Source organism: Pyxicephalus adspersus, chromosome 12 (assembly GCF_032062135.1).
Source record: "Pyxicephalus adspersus chromosome 12, UCB_Pads_2.0, whole genome shotgun sequence".
In the NCBI taxonomy this organism is placed as follows: Eukaryota; Metazoa; Chordata; class Amphibia; order Anura; family Pyxicephalidae; genus Pyxicephalus; species Pyxicephalus adspersus.
Genome location: NC_092869.1, coordinates 3,595,942 through 3,604,240, shown reverse-complemented (window position 1 = coordinate 3,604,240; position 8,299 = coordinate 3,595,942). Strand labels below are relative to the sequence as shown.

Genomic DNA, 8,299 nt, shown 5'->3' with positions numbered 1-8,299 from the left:
CCAGAGGACCTGCATGACAGCCAGCGATGGAAAGGCGGCAATGATGACCTCCATATTTGCATAAAATAAAAAATATAAAAAAAGAATAAAAAATAGTCAAAGGGGGGCGCCATTGTTGACCTGTGCCTGGCTGTTATACAGATCCTTCCTCTTCAATCCTTTAATTCCACCAGCCTGAAGCACGCATGCAGATCAGAGGAACAACAGAAATTTTTATGTTTATTTATAAAGCAGTGAATCTGAAATTCTCCACCACCCTTCCTATTGTGTGCTGCTTCCCTCCTCTTAGATTGTAAGCTCTTCGGGGCAGGGTCCTCTCCTCCTCCTGTGTCACTGCCTGTATCTGTCTGTCATTTGCAACCATATTTAATGTACAGCGCTACGTAATATGTTGGCGCTATATAAATTCTGTTTATTAATAATAATAATAATAATAAAAAAGGGAAGGTGTCACATTCACTCATTTCCAGAACCCAGGGGATCGGCATGACAGTTTATGGGAATAAAGCCCCGGAAGCGTCTTTGTACCGGAACATTACAGATGGGTTTTTAATGGAGCCGTCGTGCCAATTTGGGTCAGAACTTGTGAAATCGGTGCGGCAGCCAGGCAATGGGGATTTTTCTTTTTTGGGAAGGGCGGCTCAGCAATGGCTTCTTCCTCCCATCCTTTGGATTCAGGCGAATGGCGTGCTGGCTGGCGGTGGATGCAGCGTTTTTCATTCTGGGCGTGTGGCAATTAATACAAAGCCTATCTCCCTCTCCCTTCTTCTCTCACACACAGCATTTCTCTGACATCACTCAGCACAAAAGGGTGGAGTGAAACCTCCACAGAAATCTCTTCTGTCTGAAGGGAAATTCTCCAGCAAGCCAGCAGAGAAGCAGCAGAAGCTGAGTCACCCGGCCGGTCCTTCCAAAGCCCCTCTGGACAGCCTTGGAGAACCGGGAAATAAAAAAACCCAACCCTTGGTGGAAACCCAAAGCAGACAACTTGCCTGCCCCCCATTATCTAGGAAATACCAGCGGACTTTTCTTCTCCCCCCACCGACCCAAGGAGGAGGACACGGTAAGAGATGCGCTGTGGTCAAAATTGGGGAAACCGGAGGGTTGGGAGTGGCCGTCGGCAAGAAGCGTCCATCGCCTTACCACGTCTTCTCATGGGTTGGACATCTGGGCTGTCAACCGGGCAAGTTTAACCCATGTGAACTTGTCGATGCGTTCAGGCAACTTTGCTCGGAGGCAGTTCGAGTTGGAAACTCGGGCTGGTCCCAGTGGGTTAGCCGGCTTAGCCATCGGAATGGGAAAGGGGCGGACGTGTTGGGTCTGGTTCATACTTTGGTGTTATCGGCATTTGCTATAAATTTTGGCTGCTTGTTTTTGGAGAAGTTTTTGATTAAATTTGCCTGGGTCATTCGTACTATTGGATGGGATCTACCGACCCGGTGTTAGGGACTGTTGCAGTAAGATTGTCTGCTAGAAAAAAAGGCAATGGGTTCATATTTTGGGTCAGGTGCCCATTATGGCGTCATTGGCAATTGGTATAAATTTTGGCTGCTTGTTTTTGGAGAAGTTTTCTAATAAATTGGACCGGGTCATTTATAATATTGAATGGGGTCTACCAACTCGGTGTTAGGGACTGTTGAGATAAAATTGGACTGGGTCTCCTTGAAGAATAGGCAATGGGTTCATGTTTTGGGTCAGGTGCCCGTTTTGGTGTCATCGGCAGTTGTTATAAATTTAGACCGGCTCATTGTTTTTGAAGATTTCTATTAAATTTCATCAGGTCACTTGTACAGCTGGACCGGGTCTACTGAGGCTGTTCTGGTAAATTCGGACTGAGGAATTGGCAATTGGTGGATGTTTTGGATCGGGTGCCCATTTGGGTTATGACTTAGGAGTGGTTCCTTATCCACAGAGAACTTATATTTGGCCAGGTCTCTTGCATGGTTTGACCGATTTCACCGTCCCGATGTAGAAGTTAGTTCTGGTACATCTGGACCGGTTCTTCTAGATGAAAATGGGCGGGTATTGACAAATACATTTTCCCGGGTCACTCATACAGTTGGACTGGTTCCACCTTCCTGGTATGTTGGGTTGTTCTGGTAAAATTGGACCAGAGGAATAGGCAGCCATCAGTTACAGGTCGTTCTTGTATTATTATTATTAATTTTTGACCAATTCCGGGCTACTGTTTGATCGCTACACCTAAATAGGTCATCTGTATGGTTCTACTGGTACCACCACCAAAAGGCACCGGGCCAATTCCCCACCCTGGTCTACGCAACAACTAATAAAACTGCCCCCTTTCCCCACCCATCCCCGTGTAGTTGACCTCCTTAAATGTTTAATAACAGAATCTAAAAATTAGGTTCCTGCCCCACCAACGCCTTGTTTTTTTCATGGGTGTCACCCCCTGTGAGATCCGGGTATTTGCCCTGCCGTGGGAACTTTTTGGCCGGATTTTGCAGAACGGTTAGTCATTACCTGACCACAGCTCGCCGTTCAATGATGAATTCCCGAGTGTCTGCCAGTGTGAAGCTATTCCGTTAGGCACCACTCCCCCCCATCCGTATCACGCCCTGGGCTCTGGTGAAGGAGACGGCCTCCCGTTAGTTGATTCGTCAGGGGCCCATTGCTGGAGTCATGTTAGGAAGTTTGGGCGTGTTGTTTGGGGAAGTAGACAGGGCAGCTTGACAAGACCACTTCCGAAGCGTGGGAGGGTTGCTTTCTTTTTTTTTTTTTGGGATGTCATCCTGTGCCAGGACCTTACCCACCGCTGTTTTTGTGCCATCGAAACGCGTTGGGCCATCACGCCTACGTCAAGGAACGCCACCAATCAGGCAGTGTCGAGGTTAATTCCCAGGGTTGGCTTCACTTTGCACCATAGCCAGATATGAAACAGGCGCCATGCATGATTGGTTCCTTTTATTAAAATTGCAATCCCTAACAACCAATCGGAAAGCAGCTGTAGCTAACTCATACCTGGTACATCCCACTAGGAGCTACCCCCCAAATACAAAGCAAATATTGCCAGTCCCATGATGCCCTGAACAGCAGAGATCAGGCAGGACATGTGATGTCGGTCTGACATGTTTCAGGCACTGGGGGCTGTGCTGAGGAATGCAGAGAAAGCTGCAGGTTGTGAATGGTGGTGTCACCCTAGTGGAGAGTATGTGAATTACAAGACTGGCTGAACAGAACCCAATTTAAAAGTGCAGAAAGATCATTATATCAGACAATACTCAGTAATGGAATTAAGAAAATGATTCGGATGATATTCCAAGCATTGCTGCCGTGGGACTACAGCTCCCAGCATGCCCTGTCATTATAGACCTTCCTTCAGTCTGTACACCTGCTGAACCCATTATAGGGCTCCCACCATCCCTGCACTGGGTTGCTGGGTCTGTGTGAAAGTGCTAACAGTTCTGCCATCTCAGCATGCGGGGACACTGATACAGGAAGCCTAAGCGGTCCTCTCACCCCTATCACCATTTCCTGTCTGACATATCTAATAACACCACATTCCATGGAGACATTTCCTGAGACGGAGGGGGGTGAACTCCATTGGTTCATTAGGGGGGCAGCCTGCAGGGGAACTTTCGGGTCTGTTGATGAAATCCAGCAAACGCTGCATCTGTGCTAAAGTCAGAACAGACCCTGGATTTGTTATGTCTCATGGAATTCATGTTCTGGTCCTCCTGACTCACGCCTGAACTCTGCGTGCTGTGGGGTTAAATACGATCATTATTATTTATAATCTGTGACTCCAAAGGAGAGATTTGCTCTCACTTCCTGTTTTTGTGACACCCATACAGGAAATGCAGGGTGTGGTTGTCACCAGGACATTAACGCACAATCATCAATTTTAACCCTTTCCCCACCATGACCCCGTAGTTGGGCTTTATGTCAAAGCTGTAGAAGTATTGGAAGAAGCAGCTACAGGACTAAGCAGGGGAACTGGAGGACCCCTTAAAGTTTCCTCATTGGGGGGCTGAGGTTCCCATGAGATCTGGAGTTGGGGTAGCTCCTTGCACAGCCATTTCCCAGATGTTTTTTATCTCAGATCTGGCTTATTATTAAAACATCTGTTTCCTCTGACTCTCCTACAAGCTGCAGCCACAGACAGCCCAGGCCTGACATTCCTGCCTTAAAGGGAACCTGTCAGGGTAGGAATATGGCAAATAAAGTCGCGATCCCTATCACCTTCACCCAGCAAGCATGCAGCCAGTGAAGATGGAGCCACAACCTATTTTCTGATATATATGACAAGGGACTGCTAGAACCTGCTGTTATAGAACACTGAGACCATAGTAAAGAGATTCTATCTGGAGCTTCCATGTTTTCTTGGTTACCAGTAGTTCACCTGAACCACCCCATCTGTGCCCTCTCACAAGATTGGCTCTGTGGGCAGAGGAGGCTTTTTCCTAACCCAGAAATATCAATTTTGTACTTAAATCCCTACTGGAGACAAGAAAAACTGTTTCCATGTTACAAGAAACTACTAGAGTCTGTTACCAATGTGCAAGAGACTGTTCAGGCTGATCTAAAGTCTCCATACGCAGGATCTGATTGGACAGAGGAGGCCCCATGTAGATCCCTGGATTGGATGATTGCCTATATTAAAGTCACATGGTGACTGTTGGAACCTCCTGTCATGTGACCTAATTATAAGAAATAGCTCCCTATAATAAAAGACCAATGGGCTGCTGCTACTGGATGACTCCAGCCAAGCACAACGCTCCCTTGATACAATGTAACAATAATGTTTAAAAATGAAACCACAGAGGAAAGATTCTAGACATCAGGTGTTGTAGGGCTGGGTGGGCAAATACCCAGGGCAGAATGAGGGGGTGGTAGGGAACTGATCCATTTGGGGGCCCATTTTCATATTTGCCCAATGTTGTCTATAACTGTCCCTAGGTGCGGGGGTAACATGATAACTTGGTTCATTTATAAGCAGGGGGGACCTGGGGGCAACATTGACATTTCGGGCCCCCAATGGTTAATTCTGTCCCACAGCAATGGTCCGGGTGTACTTGTTCCATAGACATGACGCCACAGATTGGGGGCCATTCAGCTCTATGGGAGTGGATGAGTATTAAACAATTAAATTGTGATAAAATGTTACCCCTTAGGGTGCGGCCCCTGACCACCCTGAGATGGGCCCGATGACCCGCCGGTTCCCAAACATGGGGACAATGAAGCAGCTGACTCCAGGCTTGGAAGGGTTACAGCTGGGAAGCGGAATGAATGAACACAACGCAGCCTTCTTCTTCTTCCATGCAGCATTAGCAAGCCAGGCATGTCGTGATAATATTCCGCCTTCCCCACACAGCCGGCAGAGCCCAATGGGCCCGAGAATTCCAGGTCCCCTACAAAACAAGGACGGGAAAATAAAATATATAAAACAATGTAAAGGATCTGAACAGGTGTAGAGGGATATTTAGAGCTCCGGCCCTTTAAGAGCGCTTCATTAATCGCAGCGCATAAAGCAGCCAGTGACCTATTTGTGAAAGAACAAAAAAAAAAGAGACGCCATGATAATCCAAATGAGAGCGCCGAGTCACCGGTGGGGTGCGAACCATAAACGCGGCAACCATGGAGGGACAGGCTGTGTCTGTAGTCCTGCGTCTGTAGTCCTGCGTCTGACCTATGGCCGCCGCTCGCATGAAATCCTTATGAAAGCGCTTGTGCCTGCAGGCTACCATAGGGCTCCTGTTTACTATTGCCAAGCTGCAGAGAGAGCGTTACTAGAGACTGCCAGAGCTTCTGTGATATAAGAGACAGGTGATATGTCATCAGAGACTGCTACCCATGTGCAAGAGACTGTCAGAGATGTATAAATGAGGAGGCATGTTATAGATGGCTTCTGTGATATAAGAGACTGTAAGAGACAGGTGATATGCCATCAGAGACTGCTACCCATGTTCAAGAGACTGTCAGAGATGTATAAATGAGGAGGCATGTTAGAGATGGCTTCTGTGATATAAGAGACTGTAAGAGACAGGTGATATGCTATCAGAGACTGCTACCCATGTGGAAGAGACTGCCAGAGTGAGAGGAAGGTTTCGGGAGGGTGGCATGTTAGGAATGGCTTAATCGTCAACAGTTACAAAGTGAGAGCTGCTATGTTACAAGAGACTGTCAGAGAGACATGGGGGTATGTTAGGGATTGCTTCTATGCTATAAGAGACTGATGCCATGTCAACAGAGACTGTAATAAACCTGCTTTAACAGGTGACTGCTAGAGACTGCTACCAATGTGCAAGAGACTGAAGGCTTGGCAAGGGTGGCTTGTTGGGGACAGTTATTTTGCTACAAGAGACTGCAAGAGACTGATGTTATATCAACAGAAACTGCTTCCCATGTGCATGATACTGATAGGGAGAGCTGAATGTTATAGACAGCACCTAGAAGAGCCATGTGAACAGAGACTGCAACAAAACTATTCAATTGAACAGGAGACTGCTACGGAAGTACAAGAGACTGTCAGAGAGAGATGAATGTTTCAGGAGGGTGGCATGTTATATAGCTTCTATGCTACAAGAGACTGATGTCAAGTCAACAATGACTGCAACCATATGATTACAAGTAACATGAGACAGCTAGAGACTGCTACCAATGTGCAAGGGACTGTCAGAGAGAAATGAATGTTTTGATAGAGAAGGCTCCCATGCAACAAGAGACTGTAGGATACTGATACCATATCAATAGAGACAAACCTGCTTTTAAATAACAGGAGACTGCTACCAACAGAGATTGTTAAAGACATATGCTATGTTACAACAGACTGTAAGGGACTAATGTCATGTTAACAGACTGCAACATGAAACTGCTAGAGACTGCTACCAATGTAAAAGAGACTGTCAGAGATAGATGAATGTTTTGAGAGGGTGCTATTTTAGGGATAGCTCCTATGGCACAAGATACTGTAAAAGAATTTCTATGTCAACAGAGACTCAAAAAAAAAACTTCCAAGTAACAGGAAACTGTTAGAGACTGCTTATAATGTGCAAGAGACTGTTAAAGTGTATCCAAAGTCTAACTAAGGCTATAGGGGATCCCACGCCCCCCACACCACCATCATTACCATCTATAGAATGAAATCTTACCTTTAAGGAACTTCCATGTTAGTCTCTCTGCTAGGAAATCCCTACTTTTCATTGGTAGGCTTCAGCAGGGGCGGGGTTAATGTGAAAACAGAGACTCTGATTGGCTCCCCAGGCAAAACAGCTCCCCCTATAGGCAGGAATCCAGAAGACAGCCCCTAATAAAGTCTGTTACAGGAGATTGTTAGTAGAATGTTACTAATCCAACCACTACTGACTGCTGGGGTGCCCAGGGCCACACAAAAAAGAACCAAAGGGCCACAGAGAGGGGCTTAATATAGGAAAAAGAATATGGCGCCATGATGTTCTTTTCATATCTTCCTTGAGCGTGAGCTCCCATTGGTCAGCTCGGCAGTGATGTCACAAGTGGGAAACAATTGCTTGGTCTCAGCAACTTTAATCTCCATTTTCATTTCATTTTGGACAGAACTTTTTTTTTTCTTTAAAAAAGGAAGCCAAAACTAAATTTGAGCCGTTTCTCCGAAAGACGCGCTTCCTTTTTACTAAGATGGCAAGGATAAGATTAACCCTTCCACCTCCATTACATCCATGTTCAAAAACAGTGATATCGGTGGGGATAGAACTTTAGGAAAACTTCTCTGCAGGGGCGGGGCTTAAGGAAGAATCAGCGTCTCCTTTCTTCTTAATTGGCAATTTTAAAGCTCCGCCCTTATCATTAATAGGCTCTTCAACACTTGTTAGAGGAATACTAAAAAAAACCAACACAAAAACATGACGTGAGTGAGACCCCTTTGTGATGTTTAGGGCAGGTGGGCGGAGCTGGGAACACGAGGACAGGAAGCTCATTGCAGCACTTGCTGAGAGATGTGATTGGCCAGTGGGTGAATCAGCCAATCACCCAACACTGTGCCATTGGTTCAGACTGGCTAATTGGTATCTGCAGATTCTGTTTGTTTTTGGTAGATGGCTCAGAATTATAAATTCTCCTTTTTTCCCCTTTTTGTATCGATCAGTGCCGTCCATAGTCAGTGGGGGGACTGAACAAGAACTGTATATTGACCCAACATCAAGTCAGTGCCTGGAAATATTACCCCCAAGTCCTAACAGCGAGGCGCCATTATGTGGTATCAGCTACCCCACAGTACCAATTAATGAGGGCCAATATATGGCGCCCCCAGTGTCCAATCAGATCACTGCTGTGCCTGCAGGAAAAGAGAATGTTACAGGAGAGG

At 46.3% G+C, this 8,299-nt stretch overlaps 1 protein-coding gene across 1 annotated transcript in view; it reads left to right on the top strand.

Moving 5' to 3' along the window:
- The first annotated feature begins 755 nt into the window (after window positions 1–755).
- PEA15 (proliferation and apoptosis adaptor protein 15) overlaps window positions 756–8,299 on the top strand; it is a 41,228-nt gene continuing 33,684 nt past the window's right edge. The window contains exon 1 of the mRNA XM_072427565.1: window positions 756–1,063. The gene's annotated coding sequence lies outside the window, so the exon portion shown is untranslated. The remainder of the gene's footprint in view (window positions 1,064–8,299) is intronic.